Source organism: Astatotilapia calliptera, chromosome 3 (genome assembly GCF_964374335.1).
Source record: "Astatotilapia calliptera chromosome 3, fAstCal68.1, whole genome shotgun sequence".
Taxonomy (NCBI): domain Eukaryota; kingdom Metazoa; phylum Chordata; class Actinopteri; order Cichliformes; family Cichlidae; genus Astatotilapia; species Astatotilapia calliptera.
The window spans coordinates 50,595,495-50,614,413 of NC_137424.1; the positions used below are offsets into that span (position 1 = coordinate 50,595,495).

Consider the following 18,919-nt stretch of genomic DNA (forward strand, 5'->3'; position numbering starts at 1 on the left):
CTACCACAGTGCACATCATCTGTCATTTATTCCTGTCATGTAACTGAGTTTATCTAATTTATTCATTTTTGGTAAACTGAATGAGTTTCCAGTGTAACAAAACTCTGACACATAATGTCTCACAAAACCACAAAGTGGAATCATTGCATTTTTGCTACATCAGATGTTTGTGTTGGCTCTCAGTCATCCGGGTCACGGTCGACTGGACCTCTTAGAACTGAAGAAGCCTCTTGGATGGGAAGTGAAACATCTTCAAGAAATTGAAAGAAGTCCAGTCGCTTTCTTGGAGATGCTCCAAACTGTTACTTCAGTATTTTGTTTTGTTTAGAGATGTACTACATGCTACACTTATGTAGCTAACATATTAACTAAATATGTCGAAATGCTAGCTATCAAATGGCAAGGTGTAATTAAGTGTATCTACATTGCATTTCGTTTTTCTGGGGGTTGCTGAAATGTAACAACATCATAATATGACATAATTCAGCTTTTGTGGATATGAATTAAAGGTTGTTGTGTGCTGTTGTGATATTAAAACAATGCAAAGCTTTTATACGGAGCATAAATTAGGTGCCATTTAGCCCATTGGTAGGTGGGTGCTAGGCAACATAATGACTGCTCAACTCCTGAATAACTTCCATGGTTTTGTGATCACAGCTAAGCTAATGAAACAACCAAAGTTAGGTTTAGTATTTTGAGTTTAGAAAATGAAAAACGGTTGTTTGAAGCATAACAATGAAGGATGTTATCTGTTTTCTGGGGAGGATAGATTTTATATATGATACCAATATTAATGACTGCCTCTCCCATCAGACCAAATCATCATGTAATCTCACCACCATTCAGCTCCTGGTAGGGCTTTAGCCTGGACTATGGGGCCATATTTTATAGATTTGAAGAGCAAGACAGGGAAGACCACATTATAGAGGAGGCTACTACAATTTATTGATTATTTCTCAGGACAACATAAATCCAATGAAACTGCTGAGCTTGTCTTTTCTTGACTAAACCAAATAAACAAAAAAAGGTAAACAGCATCGTAATAACGTGCGCTTTAAAATTCTACACTTGGAAAATGAAAAAGGCAACACAGAAAAACCAACGCAACTTTAAATCGAGTCGAGGGAAGAACTATACGTGTGATTACGGATTGTGTGTGAGTGCGTTTGTCACCAGCGCGCTGCTTTGTGTGTAACGGACAAGCTGCTTCCTATCGCCTCCTCTATCAGCATAGTTCACAGGAAACTAAACAGCACTGCAGGCAAGCCATTTAACTGGCCTGACAAAGCAGCAATATGTCACAGAGAGAGGGAGAAGACGACGAAGAGAGGGGAGGAAGAAGAGGAGAGGAGGAGGGAAGTTGGACAAAGCAGTGATTGGGGAGATAAAGGAAAAGTGATTGAAAGGAGAGGAAAGAGATAAAAGAGATGAGAAAGCGAGGGAGGAGAGACGCGCACGAAACCATGAGTCACGCCGAATGAAGCCAATTTCTCGACTCCACACGACAGTAACTTGTTATTCTACCAGTGATTATCTTTTTATCTGGAAACTCGAGTGAAAGCACACAGTTCATTAGTTTCAAACCAAAGATGAGATGCGGGCCTCAGCTAGCCAATCACATCACATGTAGATTAGGCTTATATTTGGTGTTGTGACTGCAGAACGCATTCCGGCCCTCATCCTGGAGAGAGTTACGCAGACACGGCTGGGGACTCGCAGAGTCGTGGCACAGACGCCGCCGCGGTCGCTGGCGCTTTCCACCGTGGGGAAAATAAAACTGCCGCTGCACTTCTGTTTGTTTAAGCCATTTCTGCTCTGCGAGATAAAACAGCAGAGGGGGGAAAGCAAAATGGGATGGGGGGATTTTCTTCTTATTAATGTGCCCTACAAAGCAAACACTAACTGCCTTTTTTGTTTGGTTTAAGGCTTAACATTTAAGCGTTTATGTTTCCCTAACAATAGACAGTGTCAGCTATGTATTTACCAGCTATATGCTGGTGAATGCCAACTTCTGTGGCAACATTTTGTACTGAGGCACCAGCAGGTGGTTCGTCTTCCCTCTTTTCTCCGCTCACAGGTCTACTTTTATTTGCTTTGCAGGATAAAAATAAGAGTAGAGAATAGTTCCTGCTGCCTTTAAAGTACATCGGATTATTTTGGTGCTGTTGTGAAGTAATTGTAACCAAAGCTATTGTTCCTCCTACTTCCTGGCTACCTTAATCCTTGGAGGGTTAAGTTGCCAGAAATGAGAAGTACCCTGACCTTCTTTTTAATAACTGGAAGACTCAAAATGGTCTCAAAATATGCTGACACACACAACCTTCCCATATGGAAAAGAAATATAAGAAAAACTTATAAAAGACTTGCATCAAATCTTATATCTGTTTTCACTCTTGTATGCTTTACATACAAGTTTCACACAAGACAAATACAAACTTTATAAGATTTATATATATATCTTTTACTGTAACGGATGCTATCTTGTGTTTTGAATGTGGGAAGAAAACCTCAGGAACAAGCCTCATTTCTCCAGACTAATAAATGTAATAAATGAGAGACAGCACTGAAATAAAATAACTTTTTGCAGAGTTTTTATGGAAAAACTCCAGGATAAACCTGTGTCAATTTTAAAAAATGATCTCAGTTTAGCGTTGTGTGAGCTGTAGCCTTGGCAGCATAAAACTGTAATCCAGAAAAATGGAGTCTAGGATTGGAGGGATGTTTGAATGCACTTTGCAGAAGATTTTAATTAGATTTTTTTTACATGTTCTTTTTCTTTTTAAATTACAGATTTACTTTACTAAAATTAGAAGTTCAAAAATAGATAAAAAATACCAGATGGCAGATTAAGTGAACCCCTCCCAACATCTGCTGTCTGGATGTTTGTGAGGAACCTTGGAGTCATTTTTAAGCAGAGCTTTTCCATTAACCTGCACGTTATACATTTAACTGAGACTGCCTGTTTTAATAAGCACAGAAATTATTATAACCTGTAAGTACTTATTACTGTTTTAAAAATTTCCTGAAAAGCTTTTGGATTTTCCAAAACGTGACAGGAAGAACACTGAAAACTGCCACCTTGTTAAATCCAGAACTGAAGTGAAAAATCGTATTCCTCACATTCAATGTCCTGCACGATCAGGCCCCATCATAACTTCAAAATGTCACATAACCCCAACAAAACACTCAGCCTTGTGTGTTCTGTTGGGGTTTGCTTGAGTTTGCTTGAGTTTCTAAAAACTGAATGGGAGGCAAAGCCTTCAGCGTTTTGGACTAGCTGCAGTTGGCCAATTAATGTAGCGGTAATGCCAGAATAGAGGCTATTATAGAAGTCGAGACGAGATGAGATGAAGGCATGGATCGCTTTCTCAAAATCTCTGAAGCCACTACTGTATGACTTGATGCGTCAAGCTAAAGCAGAGATGAGTCACCTCAGTTCTTCAGACTGAAGAATTCGCTTGGGTAAGTGACGAAACATTTCTCCCACTAAAACATTACATCCAGATTAACAGCATCAACTTTTTGGGACTGCTGTAGAGCATTCGATTTTATCCTTACTGTCCCAGCTTGGGTTTCACCCTTAGTCTATGTAGTGGAATTACGTTGTTGCCCCTCCCTGAGCCTTCCTATCAATAAAAGGGAGTTCTTCCTTCCCACCATTGCCAAGTGTGACTCATAGGAAGCTGATTGTTGATTGTTGTGGTTCAATGTGTCGTGATCTGCAGGGAATGCAGATCATGTGTTGGAAACTGGAGCCAAAAGCAAAAGGTTGATGATAAAGTACAAAATAAAGACGAGGGAAAGGTGACTGAGACACAAGTGGAGACGCAGCAGAACTGCATTAAACCAAGGAAGCAAAACAAACCACAATGCACACGAGGTGAGAGATCACCAAAATAAAACAGGAAGCATGACCGCTGAGACTGAGCTAAACAAACACGAATGCACGATGGACCACATACAGGGGACGCTAGGAAGAACATACAGAGACAAGACTAAGATGAACACGGGAGGGGACTAACTAAGAGCTAGAAACATGAATAACTAAACAATTAAACACTGAAAATACTAAACTACAGGAGATGTAACAGGAGTTCTCGAATAATACATGAAAAGGAAACTTAACAACCTAAAGATACTTAAACAGAACCTGAAAAATCAAACACCAAAAAACTTTATTTGAAGTTGTAGAGTCCTGACACTGCATATATAAAAGTGAATGAACAGTTAAAGAATTGCTTTTGCACGAGTGTCCCAGGACAACAGGAAGCAGCACTCATCTGCCATGTTGTTTTTAGAATCAGAGGAAACCTGTGAATGGGTTCACAGCTTTCCACAGGTGGTTCTGTGAATGCAGACTCTACACAGGGATTTACTGAAGCTTGAACCCAGGAACATCTTGCTTTAAACGGTACTAATCACTGAGCCACCGTGCGTGAAATTACAGTGCAAACAACTATGCCTTAGTTGCTACTGAGAAAACCTCCCAATGCTTTAGCACAGTTGAGCTTTATCTGGCAGACGTTACTGTTCTTAGAGTGGATCATAAACCATCACAGTTTGAGACCTGCACAACCATTAGATCAGATTCTGTGGTTTTTAATGGCTTTTTGTATTTTGCCTACATTCCTGCTCAAAACAAATTGCCGTTCATTAAACATTTTATGTGCACTTCAAGGGCAGACGAGCACGAACATAGTGAGAATTTAAAACAGAGGAAGTTAAATGAGTTGACTGTGTGTTAGGTCACTGTTGTGCTGTAGGAACACATCTTCTTCATCCACAAATTTAAAGCCAAATCAACAAAACTGGGAGAGTTTTTGCCACAAAAGCACAGAAGCGCTGCATCGCAACTACAACTTTGAAGCGGGTTTATTGAGAAATATTGAGCAGTCTGAGCTGTGCAGGTGGAGGTGTGTTTTTTCAGTGTGGTAAGGGCACAGAGGAAGAAAAAAGAAGAAAGAAATGAAGCTGCAGAAACAATGTGGAGAAAAGAGAGAATGTAAAGACAGAGAGCAAGAGCAGCATCGGTAAATCCGGTCACTTACTTCTACCTCACCTCCCAATCGATGTGCTTGACCTTTTCTGTTCTCTCGGTTATCAGCAGTGGCGAGTCTCTCCGTCGTCGCCTCTCTCTTTGGCTCTCCCTCCTGCTGTACCAAAACCTCTGTCATCTGTCACTCCACGCCTCCGGAGCGAGGGATCAGCAGCATCATCCATCTGCCTGCAGTGAAAGAGGGAGGAAAAGGGCAAAAAAAAGGAAGAGAAAAATGAGCTATTGACTTTTTGATGCTCATTTGTAAAACATTTCAGTTCAAAACAGAGGTAAAAGTGAGTGAAAACACAAAACCACACTAACTCCTACACACACCCACACTCCAGCAGCAACACCACAACTGAATGTACCATTAATCGTCGGTTCTTTCATCCAGCAGAAGCACAGTGGCACTGAATAAAGACTTATATTATTTTTAGGAGCTAGAAACATTAGAAAAGCAGGAAAAGGCACTTAGTTAAATATCTGTTGTGTAGTATGTTATGTGGAATAAATTGCAAACATGGTACAGAGCATCAATTTTAACTGTGTGAAATAAGATAAATCCTATTTAGGGCTCTCTGTTTGCCTGTGTTACTAATGTTGCTGTTCAGTACGTGAGGATATTAAACAAACTCATCTTATGTTGTTAGCCTCATACGACTCACATTGATCAATGACTGGTGGGCCGGACCAGGGGAATTCCCCTTTCTGTCAGTAAAAGAAGTTTGTCTACACATTTAATCCCTGAGATATCTTAGTATAAGAAAAATAAGCGCAGGTTCAATAGTACATTTTAGTTTTTCTACATATTAAAGAAATACTGCTGTAGTAAATGAAGAAACTGCTGATTGCTCATTTGCCAAATGGTCCTGTAATTATAAAACTGAAAATCTCTGTTCTGTTATTTGTTTTTTGTTGACCCACTGTAAAAAAAACCAAAAAAAAACAAACAGAAATTTTGATAATCAGAGGTAAAACTAAACCTTCTGCTATCTGAAAATCTTCTTAAAACATATTTAAAAGTTTGGAGTCTTTGCCAGGACAGTTATGGCCCTCAGGCCTTATGTTTGACACCAAAAATGCAATCAACACAATTCAGTTTTATTTACATGGTGCCAAAGCAAAACAGTGTTTATAGGACATTATATTCCTTATACATGTTCAGTGGTATTTTCTGATTCATGTCATTCATCAGCAGGGATGATGAGACAGAGTACCGGGCTGTGGTCGACTCCTTTGTCACGTGGTGTGAGCAGAATCATCTGCAGCTCAACGTGGCAAAGACCAAGGAACTGATCGTGGACTTCAGGAAGACCAGGAAACACTTGACCCCTGTTTCAATCCAGGGGGTCAGTGTTGACATTGTGGAGGACTATAAATACCTCAAAGTATACACTGACAAACTGGACTGGGCTAAAAACACCACAGCACTTTACAGGAAGGGCCAGAGTCGTCTCTATTTTTTGAGGCGACTGAGGTCCTTCAACATCTGCCAGAAAATGCTGAGGATTTTCTATGAGTCTGTAGTGGCCAGTGCGATCCTCTATGCTGTTGCATGCTGGGGGAGCAGGCTGAGGGTCGCAGATGCCAACAGACTTAATAAACTGATCCGTAAGGCCAGCAATGTTGTGGGGATGGAGCTGGACTCCCTCAAGGTGGTGTCGGAGAGGCGGATGCTGTCCAAGATAAAGACAATGTTGGATAACACCTCCCACCCACTCCATGACATGTTGGTCAGTCACAGGAGCTCGTTCAGTGAGAGACTGAGATTACCGAAAAGCACCACTGAACGACACAGGAAATCTTTCCTGCCTGTGGCCATCTCCCTGTACAACGCATCCACTTAACACACTGTTTGCTGCTACAGCTACACATGTTTCTTTTCCAAATATTTATTTATAAGTGACTTATGTATGTATGTATGTATATATATGTATATATTGTACTATTCTTAGTTAGCGTATTGTCTGTCTTGTCTTAATGTTGGTTTAAAATGGAGCACTGTAACAAAAAATAATTTCCCCCAGGGATCAATAAAGTATTCTGATTCTGATTCTGATTCTGATTCGTCACGTATCTTTAAAAAATATGTTTGTTGTTATGAATATTTTCAGGAAAAAATTGTTTAATGTGAAACACACAGGGCCCACAAGTTGAAGTTGAAAAAGTATGTGTTCAAGAACTTTTTATCATAGATTTCTTTTATTTCATTGATTTCTTTTCTTACTACCTTTTCTAGATGGCAAAAAAATAATATTTATGAGTTTTTAGAGTTGGAAGAAGTTTTCTTCTTAGGGTTTCTGAGCTCAGCCAGATAAGTCGAGGCTCTCAGTCAGTCAGGAGGGGTCCTCTGCACAATCAGGCACGACTGGGACACCAAGTGGGTGCCTCCTAGGTTAGGTGTTTCCAGCATTTTGTACTGGGAGGAGGCCCCAAGGTAGACCCAGGGCGCACTGGAGAGGTTTGATGTCTCGACAGGCTCGGGAATGCCCTGGTTCTCCCCCCGGAAGAGATGGACGAGGTGGGTGGTAGGTCCGGATGTCTCTGCTTAAACTGCTGCCCCCATGATCCGAACCCAGATAAGTAACGCAAATTAAATGGATGGATAAAGCTGCAATTTTTAACCAACCACCCACAATATAAAGCACATTGAGGAGACTGTGGTTGTGATTCGGCGCCATATAGATAAACTGAATTAAACTGAACACATTAAGAAGACAATAACTGGTTGATTCTGTGTATCATGCTTCTCTGAGGTTCATCACTAACTGTAAATTTCAGACTCACCACTGTGAGTTATACTCTCAGGTAGGATGGCCTGCTTTGGTAAGTCGGAGGGACTGTCATTTATACAGTTTTATATATAAGGCGATACTTGGGTTGCTGCCTTCTTATCTATGTTCCCTGCTTGTAATGAAACATGCTGGGCGGTATTCTCTTCGTCCGCATCGTTACTTGTTGCTTTCTGTTCCATTTGCCCAAACTGAACTTGGTAAAAGAGCTTTTGTCCATTTAGCACCCTTGGCCTGGAACAAACTGCAGAAGGAATGGAAAATGACTGAACTCATTTCATTAAGTGATTTTAAATCTAAACTACGAATCCTTGAGGCCAAGTCCATAACATGCAACTGTTTCAATTAGATTGATTGTCATTTTAACTGACTTTTTTATTTTATTTGAATTTTATTGAATTTTATTTTTTATTTTATTTGTATTCTTTCACTTATTGTTGCATGTGTGTTGTTGCTGCCTGTGTTTGAGTAATTTCTGTAACTGTGAGACATCTGCTGCTGCCTATCTTGGCCAGGTCTTCCTTGAAAAAGAGGTTTTTAATCTCAATGGGATCTTCCTGGTTAAATAAAGGTTAATAAATAAATAAATAATAACTCACACTTAGTAGAGTTTTTTCAAAGCTGGATGGGAAAAAGTGACAAAAATCCAACAATTTCTCAAACTAAGTTCAGATATGGTACTTTGTTCTTTCTTGATGAAATTTTGGTTGATCATTTGGTTAAAACTGCCACCTAAGCTTCACTGAAACACACTGAAATAAGTGATGACTGCAAGGTGTTCAAATCACATTACTACCAAGCAGCACCCAGGCCTGTGTACAGGCAGGTCCCACATGTGTAACAGTGACGCTATTTGATGCAGCTCTGACACAAAAATCAAATGTCGTGCTCCATGTGGCATGCGTTGGATGGATATGGATTGTGTTTAAATGTCACACGGGTCATTTCCATCAGCGTGGTCACTAAGCCATGAGGCCACATAATGGACTGGACAGATGGAGCAAAGTTACAACAATAAGACAGCCTGGCTGGAGTCAGTCTGCCAGGTGGGTTAAATAACAGAAAGAGATGCTGAAAGAGTTAGAAGCCAAAGAAACCCACTGTTAAAAGCTAACATTGAAAAGCTACCCTGAAAGGAGATGACTGTGCGTGGTGTTGCAGTTTAAGGAATATAAAGCCAAAACATTATCTTGAAACTGGGGGTTCTGCATTGCTCGATTTCTCTTGACGAAGCACCTGGATTAGTGTGTTTTCTGTCAGTAAAGAAGAGTGGAGAGGATAAGCTAAATATCGTACTTGGCATACAAATTAATGGCACATTCAACACTCCAAACAGAAATCCTGACACTCTGCAATAATTAAACATTTAAAGAGGATCCAAAAGGCAGTTATCTCACAGCGAGCCAAGCTTATATAAAAGCCTATCCTTCACAGCTCAAAGTGTTACAGAAGGGAGGGACAAGAATGGGGGAAAAAAAGTCATAATTAAGTCTGTAATATAATCCTGAAACACCTAAATCCCACAGAAAATTATTTTTCTTACAGGTCTATTTCCTTTGACTCCATTATACCATATGTACATGTGCTTATAGCCTTGGGAGTCTTATTCTAAAGCAAATACATTCAAATATATGCGGGAACAGGAAACCAACACGCTCGAGGCATAAGACCCGAAGTGGCACGAGTGACATTTGGGATGAATTCACAGAGCGCCTACTAACCACAGCAACAGCTGGTAAAAGTGACACACAGACATCAACAGATGCCATTTTGACAGAGCTGAACAAAACAGACTGGAAACGTGAAGGATCCAAAGCCAGCTTCATCATGGAGCTCCTCTGATGTTTGGGAAAAGGGAAGCATAGTGACCTCTAAGCAAGAAAAGTACTGACAAAACTGCTCATCCTCTCTATAATGCCTGATTTATGCTTCTATGCCGTAACCTTCATCGCCTTTCAGTCGTTGACTTGAAACATAGCTCTGCTTCTCGGGAGGTGCATCTCAGGTTACTTGGAAGGTTATGGCATAGAGTTAAAAGGGGATTCCAGTTACATCGTAAGTCATGACGTAGATTTCCTGCTGAAGCGTAATTCACCCATAAGGCTGCTTCACCACAGCAGACCAATACAGCTTGCATGGAGAAGCTAATTTTCCACTCTGAGAAAAACCTGTTGGTTCAGTTCACGTCTCATAGAGAGAATGCACAAGTGAGTGGAAGGACGGCGCACTTAGGAGACTCTCCTATAGACGTCTATTTGACTTTAATGCCTTGCTTTCATTCAGTAATTACTATGTACAACATAGTAAAAGTGCAGGATTGTATCTTCACCACTCGTCTTGAGCTGCTCGTAGATTTACCTGGCAGAAATTCAAAGAAGCTTGTGTAACAGTGTTAGGGTAATACCGAGGGTAGTTCGAGAGATAGATCGATAAAACTCAGAAACGACATGAAATTCTCAGGTGGAGGTAGCAACGAAGTGCAATGATGTTGTGAAACCTGGCATGCCCTACTGAATGTATTCACATTATGGTGGTGAAAGTGCAATGATTCATATTTCATGTAGCTGTAATTTCAGATGTTCCCACAGTAAGTTGTGCAGCAGCTGAGTTTAATGAAAAAATCTGGAGAGAGGTCAGAAGAGCGCAGCAGAAGGGAACGAGCAGTAAAGGGAAAGTGCTGAACCCTCTTCAAATCAGATCCTCTCATTGATGGGACTTTGTAGGTGGTAATCACTCCCATTGAGATCACCAGCGGGAGACCTGCTGTACCTACTAGCAGGCGATTAATTGCCCAATTCTAATCAGTGATAAACAGACTATAACCCAGATTACATGGAAGGCCTCCAACATTTGTGTGCATGCAAAACCTCTGAATGACTTTTGGCATAGTTAGGTGCAGTTCAGACAGTTTAACGGTGTTTTCAGTGCATACCTTTTTAGAAGATAATGGTCGAGTTGCTATGTTCTTTGTGCTGATTTTTGCTGCTTTTTCAACATGAAGCAACAGGCAGTGTTATTTATATAGTGCTAAATCCCAACAGGAAATGCCTCAAGGTGTTTTATATTATTAAGTAAAGACCCTACAATAACATTCATAATATAATCTGCTCTGGAGTAACCAATCTCTTACTTTCAGCTTTTCAGAAATTATTTTTTGATCTAACCTTCATCCCCTGTCATGGATCGCTGTGTGGCAAGCAGGAGGAGGACCCAAATGCAAAACTCACAGACACGGGGATGAACTCGAGAAACACAGCTTTAATGCTGGCACGGTAGAACACAGGAAATACAAAACTAAACTGGGGAAAAGTAAACTAACACTCGCAGGTAGACACAGGAAGATCCACACAACATGAGGGAGAACGCGACGCCGAACAGAGGGAGACGCAGACAGAAATACACAGAGGGTTAACGAGGAAAGTGGGAACACACGGGGAACACAGCTGACACAGATAACCATAACGAGACAGGGCGGGGTGAACATAACACTGACGGGAGACGGGCAGAGTCAAACAGGAAGTACAGAGGTTCAGACAGGAGGAGAGAGAGCGCGGGGAAAACACAGACATAACGGGCTGGGGAAACATGGAATAAAACATAAGGAGAGACGAGGGCTCACAGATACACAGAGGGGCACACAGGGGGTAAAAGCCACGAAGGGAAAACACTTAGGGAACAACACCACAGGGCAACTCAGGAAACATGGCCTAAATAGGGAACAAAATACAAACATACAAGAAAACTAAGAATACTGGGCCAACATGGCCCAGGAACATGACATCCCCTCTTACTGGTGTTCTCTTGGCTGCATTCCTTTTCTTGTGCAGTTGTACAAGTAATATACTACTATTATTAGCTCAAAGCTAAGCACGCTGGAAAACATTTGGTTGGTTTACATGCAGAGCCGATGATGACTCCTTCTGATTCTGGAGTAAGACCTGTATTATCTCTCTGGTGGATTGAAAGAGTGCTGTAAATATCTTTTTTTATCCATGAACTCAAACTGAATGCATGATGTGTACTGTAAGGGTACACCCCCGCATGTTTTATTTAATTATAATACTGTATGCTGTTAGAATGTTCTGATTGTTCAAATATGTTACTTGCTTTAGTTGTTTATAATGTGTGCCCAAATCTCTGCGGCAGGAATGAAGCTGGATGCGACCACTATTCTGCGTTCTCCAGCATACTTTGCTGTTCTAACATGCTTCCATGGCTGCAGCTCCCTAGCTGCCAGCCACACATACCCACAATTACAACATGACAGTCTTAACCCGGCGAGGCATGATTGGAGATGCCCTGCAGGTGCGTTCACCTACCCTGCAGTGGCACCGCCGACCATGCCCCGCCACAATCTCCAGTGATACATAATACTGGAAGAGTAATTCCGTTTTTACAACACAAGAGTGACTATCTCCTAAAATGAGGTGTACAAAACAAGTAACGATTAGCGCTGTTAGCGTTAATCTTGTTAAAATGACGTTAACGCCATAACCACATTAACGCGGCAAACCTCCGTTAGCAAGTTAACGCCCCCTGTGAGGGCTGCACGGTTAGCTCGTTAAAGCGTTGCAGCCCCTCACACGGGTCGAGCCACGTTAATTCGCTAACGGAGATTTGCCGTATTAATGCGGTTATGGTGTTACCGTCATTTTAATGAGATTAACGCTGACAGCACTAGTAACAATGTCTTTATATTTGCAGGTAAGGAAATACAAAATAGTAAATAGATTGACCTTGATCCACAGGGTTGAAGAGAAAGTAGGGAAGTTGGCCAAGAGTCTCCATTATGTGTTTAGTCTGTAGCAGTGAAGCTAACTATTAGCAACTAAAGCTAATTCACTAGTCCATTTGGAGACCTTGTGGCACTGTGGTGATTTTATACACAAACCTATCTGTAATCACAGTGAATTAACATTTGGACTCACAGTATCTTTGGTTGATGTTGATTTCATTTATGCTACTGTAAGAAGTACGTGTTGTTTAGCATTAGACATCTAACCTCTCTAGCATTTGAAACCTAGCATGCCGAGCTAGTCTCAAGACAAAAGTATACAAAATGATGTCCTATGTCTTCATACTTACAGATCATATTGTAAAGGCGGACTCATAAAGCCACGCTGGTTAGAAATTTAATTTAATCTAAGTGTGCAACAGTTGGTCAATGCATTCAGATTGTGAAGGGGTGGGAGTCGCATAACTGAAAGCTGTCATTTATGCGACAGAACAGTTCACATCCCATCGGGATCTTATTTTAACCCCTGGGGATTATAATCTTTGGGTATTCCCATTGCTGAACTATCAGCTCCAAAATAAAGTGTAATATTATGCATTGCTGCATAAGCCTGTTAGTCGGCACAGGATTACTACTGACAACAACAGCTGTTCAGTGAGTTAATAACAGAGGCCGAAGGCTGAAAGAGTCAAAAACAGAAAAATGTATTCTCTGCTGCTAATGACTGAAAGGCCATTAACAAAGAGTTGCGCTGCTAATGTAAAACCACATAATCCTTCCATCTGTGTGTCTGTGTGTCAGAGAGAGAGAAGGGATAGGGGGAGAGGGGATTTCTGAATGGGTGTGGGCATACTGATGCGTCAAAAGCATTGCTGTGCAGTGTGTAAAACCAGGCAGACAGATAACACACTGCAGCTCACTCCGACAAACAACATAGAGCAGAACAGAGCGCTCCTTAAATCGGTCGAGACTTTACGATTATACGCAGCAAACATACTCAGCTGTGTGGAAAAAGCCAGAGAAGAAAAGAAAGCCCAGCATTTGGACACTACAGAGAAAAGAGAAAGCTGCAGAGTGCAAAAATCCAGATTCAAAGCATAGGGAAGACAGATAATAGAAAGAAAAAACCAACGGGACGGTACCAGTGGCTCACTATGACAAAGTGTTAACTACCAACTTATTTTAAAAGAGAAGGAGATGAAGGAGAGGAAGGAGAGGAAGGAGGAAATAAGTGAGGAATGAAACAGAGAGGAAAGAGGAGCTTCCTCACACTTTGGTTCTTTTAATGAACTCATGAAATGCACCTGAAACAGTTTTATGGCATAATCTTTATTACCAAATGGAGTTTTCATTATACTTGCCATAAAACTTGTAAATTCCTCTGCCCTGCACGCTTCTTTTTCTCTTTTTTCGGTCCAACCTTTCGACCCGGCAGCTAAGTTGAGTCCAGAGTGTTTTCCCTTGCAGTGTTTCCAAGGTTGAGACTGACCTTCGACCCTTTTAGTTTTTAGATGAAGACTCCTCGAGGTGCTCGGTAAAAATGGATGTCTGGACAGCAGCACTCGCCTGCTGAAGAACCGCCTGTAATATGATCAAACTCTTGAGGACAGCTAGCACAGTTATACCTGACTTCTTTGCTTGCAGGGCAGCTGATGTGTTCATAACAAACTGAAAATGTCCATATTACCAAATGAGCCAGTCTTTACCCTACACTGTGGGCGGATTTCCATCTGCTGTCCCCATTCAGTTATGAGAACAGCAAGTTGAAGCCTTCGTGTTATTTTTTATTACATTTAAAACACAAATCATAGAGGAGATCAGTTGTCATGGTCCTGAGTCTGAGGACTCAGTGTTTTGTGTTTCCTTGTGCTTTTGTTTATTCGAATATGTATTCTGTTGTGATTTTGCCATTTGTTAGGTTTCTGTTCTTTGCCTGCCTGCTCCCACTTCTCTGTGTTCTCTCTGTCTGTCCATGGTGTTATTGTGTCTACTTATGAGTCCGCCTGTCAAGTTCAGTGTCCTGTCTGGTTCTGTGTCTGTTAGTTTCCTGTTTTATTGTGAAGGTCTCTGTCTGATGTGAGTGTGTTCAGGTTACGTTTCCCCTGTCCCGTCAGCTCTGATTCCTCCCAGCCGTGTTGCCCTCCTGTCTCTCATCCCCTGATTACTGGTGTGTGTCCTGTGTGTTCTCCTGCCTGTTGCCGGTTCGTCTGCGTTACCCTGTGTTCCATGGTGTCCTGTTCCTTGTCTGCGTCTCTCTGCTTCTCAGCCCTTTGTCGTATGCTCCCAGGTCTGTTATTTTTAGTTCTCCCAGTTTAGGTGTCTTCAGTTATTTGTCATGCCCCACTGCTTGTTTGCCACTACACCTTTGTAAATAAACCTCACTAGCATTTCATCCACTGCCTGCATCTTGGGTCCTTCTTCCAACTCCACACGGCTTGCCTCGGCAGCCATGACATCAGTGAAGAGGTTAACCTACACATGGATTTGACTGTTAAAATACAACCAATGCACACAGTCAATACCCCGTACAGCATCAACAAGCTCTTCCAAGTTTGTGTGCTTTATCCTTCTGCCCAGATGGAGTTGTCTGCACCATCTCATCAACGTCCTTCTGCTTATCACCACACCACACACTCTATCTACTAAACTTAAACCGATTCTGAAGTATGACTTCACTAACTTAACTACACAAGGCATTTTATAGAGGGATTTAATTTAAGTGCTTAATAAATAACATATTTATTTTCTTAATGTGCCCCTAATACAAATAAAAGTGCAACTTGAGGCTCAATATCTGGTCCCAGAACACTTTAGTATCCAGACTGGAGGAGCCGGGATCCAAAACCACTGATTAATGGACATCCCACAAAAGCTCCCAGGCCTCAGCTGCCCCCTGAAAAAGCTCTAAAAGTTATATGCTCATTGTAGAATTTATTTTGTGCTTTTAGGGGGAACAGAAAGACAAATGTGGCACAGATGAAAGAAAATGAAGAAAAGGTAGGAAAAAACTGGAAAAAGGAATCCGGGGTGGGGAGAACGAGCTGATAAGCAGGTTAAAGAACATATCACCATAGTATTTACTTCCCCATATTGGGCAGTGTCAGTACGAACTTGTGCACTGCATTTTATGAGCTCATACTTCAACTGAAGGAGGAGAGAGTGGGGTAAAGAACAGAATACAGAGCGAACGAATCAACGCCCCACTGAAAGAGGTGAATTCATGATCAAAACAGAAGGAGGCAGAAGACTGATTACAACTGAACTTTAGAAATGTCAAGACAGAAAATGCCATATTCATATCCACAAAAAGGTCAATAAATCAATGAAAAGACTTTCTAAATACTAGACACTTTCAATAATCTCTCTTATAAGGATTTAAGATCATGTGATGCGTTATACGTAATCTAGGTGGTGACTGCAACAACATGTAAGAAATCAGGACAGAAAATGCTGTAGCAGAACCTTTAGGCATCCACTTGCTTTGATCCATAGTTTAGCTGCACTTTAATTTTGATTGAATGTGTGATTTACGCATATATGTCTTCTTAATGGCAAAAAAAGCTCTGCCTGAAGTGAATATAAATGCTGTTTTTACCATTTGGAGGAAATTGGACCTCATGTTGGCTCACTGCTTTTCTAAAGTGAGACGCTATGACTAATAATGGGAATCCAGGTTAAAGCCCAGAGACAGTTTCAAGCCTGCGTTGGTGGCAGCTTTATATTCCCAAAGCATCTTATTAATAATAGAAATATTATATGTCATGTGAACACGAGCCAAATGCTTTATGATAGTAAAAAAACTTCTTGCAGTTGTGTGACAGATAATTTGCCTCCCCAGGAAAACCTGCTAACGCGGGTTAATGATCAAAATGATGGGAGTGTCCTCCTGTAAAAAGGAGGCGGTGAACGATGCTGGCAGCAAAGTATCTGTTTCTTTATAAAGACTTTTTTTGTGTCTTGAGGAACTGCGTTCCGAAGACAGTCACCCACCACTCTGTTAGGTACACATTCAACTGCTCATTAATACAAACATCACGTGACAGCATTTAGGTGTGTAGTCGTGTTCAAGAAGACCTGCTGAAGTTCAAACTGAGCATCAGAATGAGGAAGAAAGGTGATTTAAGTGACACTGAATGTGGCATGGTTGTTGGTACCAATGGACTGGTTTGAATATTTTGCAAACTGCTGATGATCTGCTGGGATTTTCCCACACAACTAACACAAACCTTGAAGCAGATCGGCCACAGCAGCAGAAGACCACACCAGAGTGGTACCTGAAACTGAGGCTATAATTAACCCGAACTGCACAACAGAGAAAATCATTTCTTGGTTGGATGATTTACTGGGCGATCGTGGCTCGAGTTCGCATTGTAATCGGAAGGTTGCTGGTTCGAGCCCCGGCTTGGACAGTCTCGGTCGTTGTGTCCTTGGGCAAGACACTTTACCCGTTGCCTACTGGTGATGGTCAGAGGGCCCGGTGGCGCCAGTGTCCGGCAGCCTCGCCTCTGTCAGTGCGCCCCAGGGTGGCTGTGGCTACAATGTAGCTTGCCATCACCAGTGTGTGAATGTGTGTGTGAATGGGTGGATGACTGGTTGTGTAAAGCGCTTTGGGGTCCTTAGGGACTAGAAAAGTGCTATACAAATACAGGCCATTTACTGCATTCAGTTTAAAGGGTCAGAACTTGATGTAAATAACACAAAACATGGAGCCATCCTGTCTCATATCAGCGGTTCAGGTTGTTTGTCTGCAGTGTTGAGGAGTAACGGAATACATGTACCGCCGTTACGTATTTAGAATACAAAATATGAGTAACTGTATTCCGTTACAGTTACCGTTTAAAAAGGTGGTATTCAGAATACAGTTACTTTGTTGAAATAAATGGATTACACTGCGGTACTTTCCTGTTTCATATTGTCGCGGGTCAGGACTGTTTGGGTTTTGTTTGACAGCTACGTTCTGTTGTTCCAGGCGGCAGGGTTACGGTTGCCATGGTTACAGGGCGACGCTCTCTCTCTCTCTCTCTGCAATTGTGTGTTTCCTGGGTGAGAGAGCGCCTTTTCGTTGTTGTTGTTGTTGTTGTGCTAAGCTAACAGGCAGAATGCTACAAGCATAGCTCTAAAGAATGTAGCATCATGGGGAGTGTAGTTCGTGCTGCAGGGAGAATGGACTGCCATACACGTTATGGGTCTGTGAGCGCGAGGAGGGAGAAAAAGGGGAGTGGAAAGGTACGAGTTGTCATCGAGGAAAAACGGAAGCTGGAAGCATCTAAATATAATAATTTTGTTCAGCCAATAAGAGTGCCTGACGAGCCCAGTTGTAAGTAAGCTATTAAGAACTCGACTGTTCTTCGTGTTTTCCTCCGAAAACAATAAGTTCCGTTGGAGCAGCCTTTCAACGCCTCTCTCTGTCACTCGCAAGAAAAGTTGACCCACACAACAAAGTAAAGCTATTTTTCGGCTACCAGCCGACAGGGACCCCGCCGTATTAGCCAGAGGTCCCTTTACTACAGTTCGGAGTCGCGGACCTTCAGTAATAGTAATAAATCACACAGCAATAGTACATTCACGTTGTTGTAAAAAGCATGATAATATATTAAGTAATCCAAAGTATTCAGAATACGTTACTGTCATTGAGTAACGTAACGGAATACGTTACAGAATACATTTTGGGGCATGTATTCTGTATTCTGTAACGGAATACATTTTAAAAGTAACCTTCCCAACACTGTTTGTATGTGGGGTATTTTCTTAGCACAGCTCTCAGTACCAACTAATCTCCATTTGAACCCCACGGTCTACCGGAGCATTGTTGTTGACCATCTCCATCCCTTTATGATCACAGTGTGACACCTTCTGATGACTACTTCCATAAGGATAACACACCATGTCTCAAAGCTCAAATAATCTCAAACTGGTTTCCTGAACATTACAGTAGGTTCACTGTACTCAAATGGCCTCCACAGTCGGCAGATCTCAGTGCAATCGAGCAACTTTGGGATGTAATTGAACAGGAGATTATCATCATGTATAGCCGACAAATCTACAGCAACTGTGTGATGCTGCCATATCAGTGTGGACCAAAATCTCTGAGGAATGTTTCCAGCACTGTCATGAATCTGTGTCTCAAATAATTAAAGCAGCTCTGAAGTCAAAATGGGGCCCAACCCAGTACTAGTAAGGTGTAACTAATACAGTGGTTGGTGTGTTGCAAATTAGAAAACAACCATAAAACTTATCACGAACTATTGGAAATAGTTTGAGATCATTTACGTACATAAAAGAACAAATATATTCCCATTAGCATGCAGTTGCTGGTTTGTGGATTGCTCCATTTAAAAAAAAGATATTACTGGA

The 18,919-nt window shown here is 41.5% G+C and overlaps 1 protein-coding gene across 2 annotated transcripts in view; it reads right to left on the reverse strand.

Moving 5' to 3' along the window:
• The window catches only part of htr2cl1 (5-hydroxytryptamine (serotonin) receptor 2C, G protein-coupled-like 1), a 227,541-nt gene that overhangs the window by 44,704 nt on the left and 163,918 nt on the right, over positions 1 to 18,919 (reverse strand). Inside the window, exon 4 of one of the 2 annotated variants that reach the window (XM_026162610.2) lies at positions 5,060 to 5,224. The gene's annotated coding sequence lies outside the window, so the exon portion shown is untranslated. Of the gene's footprint in view, positions 1 to 5,048; positions 5,225 to 18,919 lie in introns of both variants that reach the window. The other variant, XM_026162609.2, reaches the window with a different exon arrangement.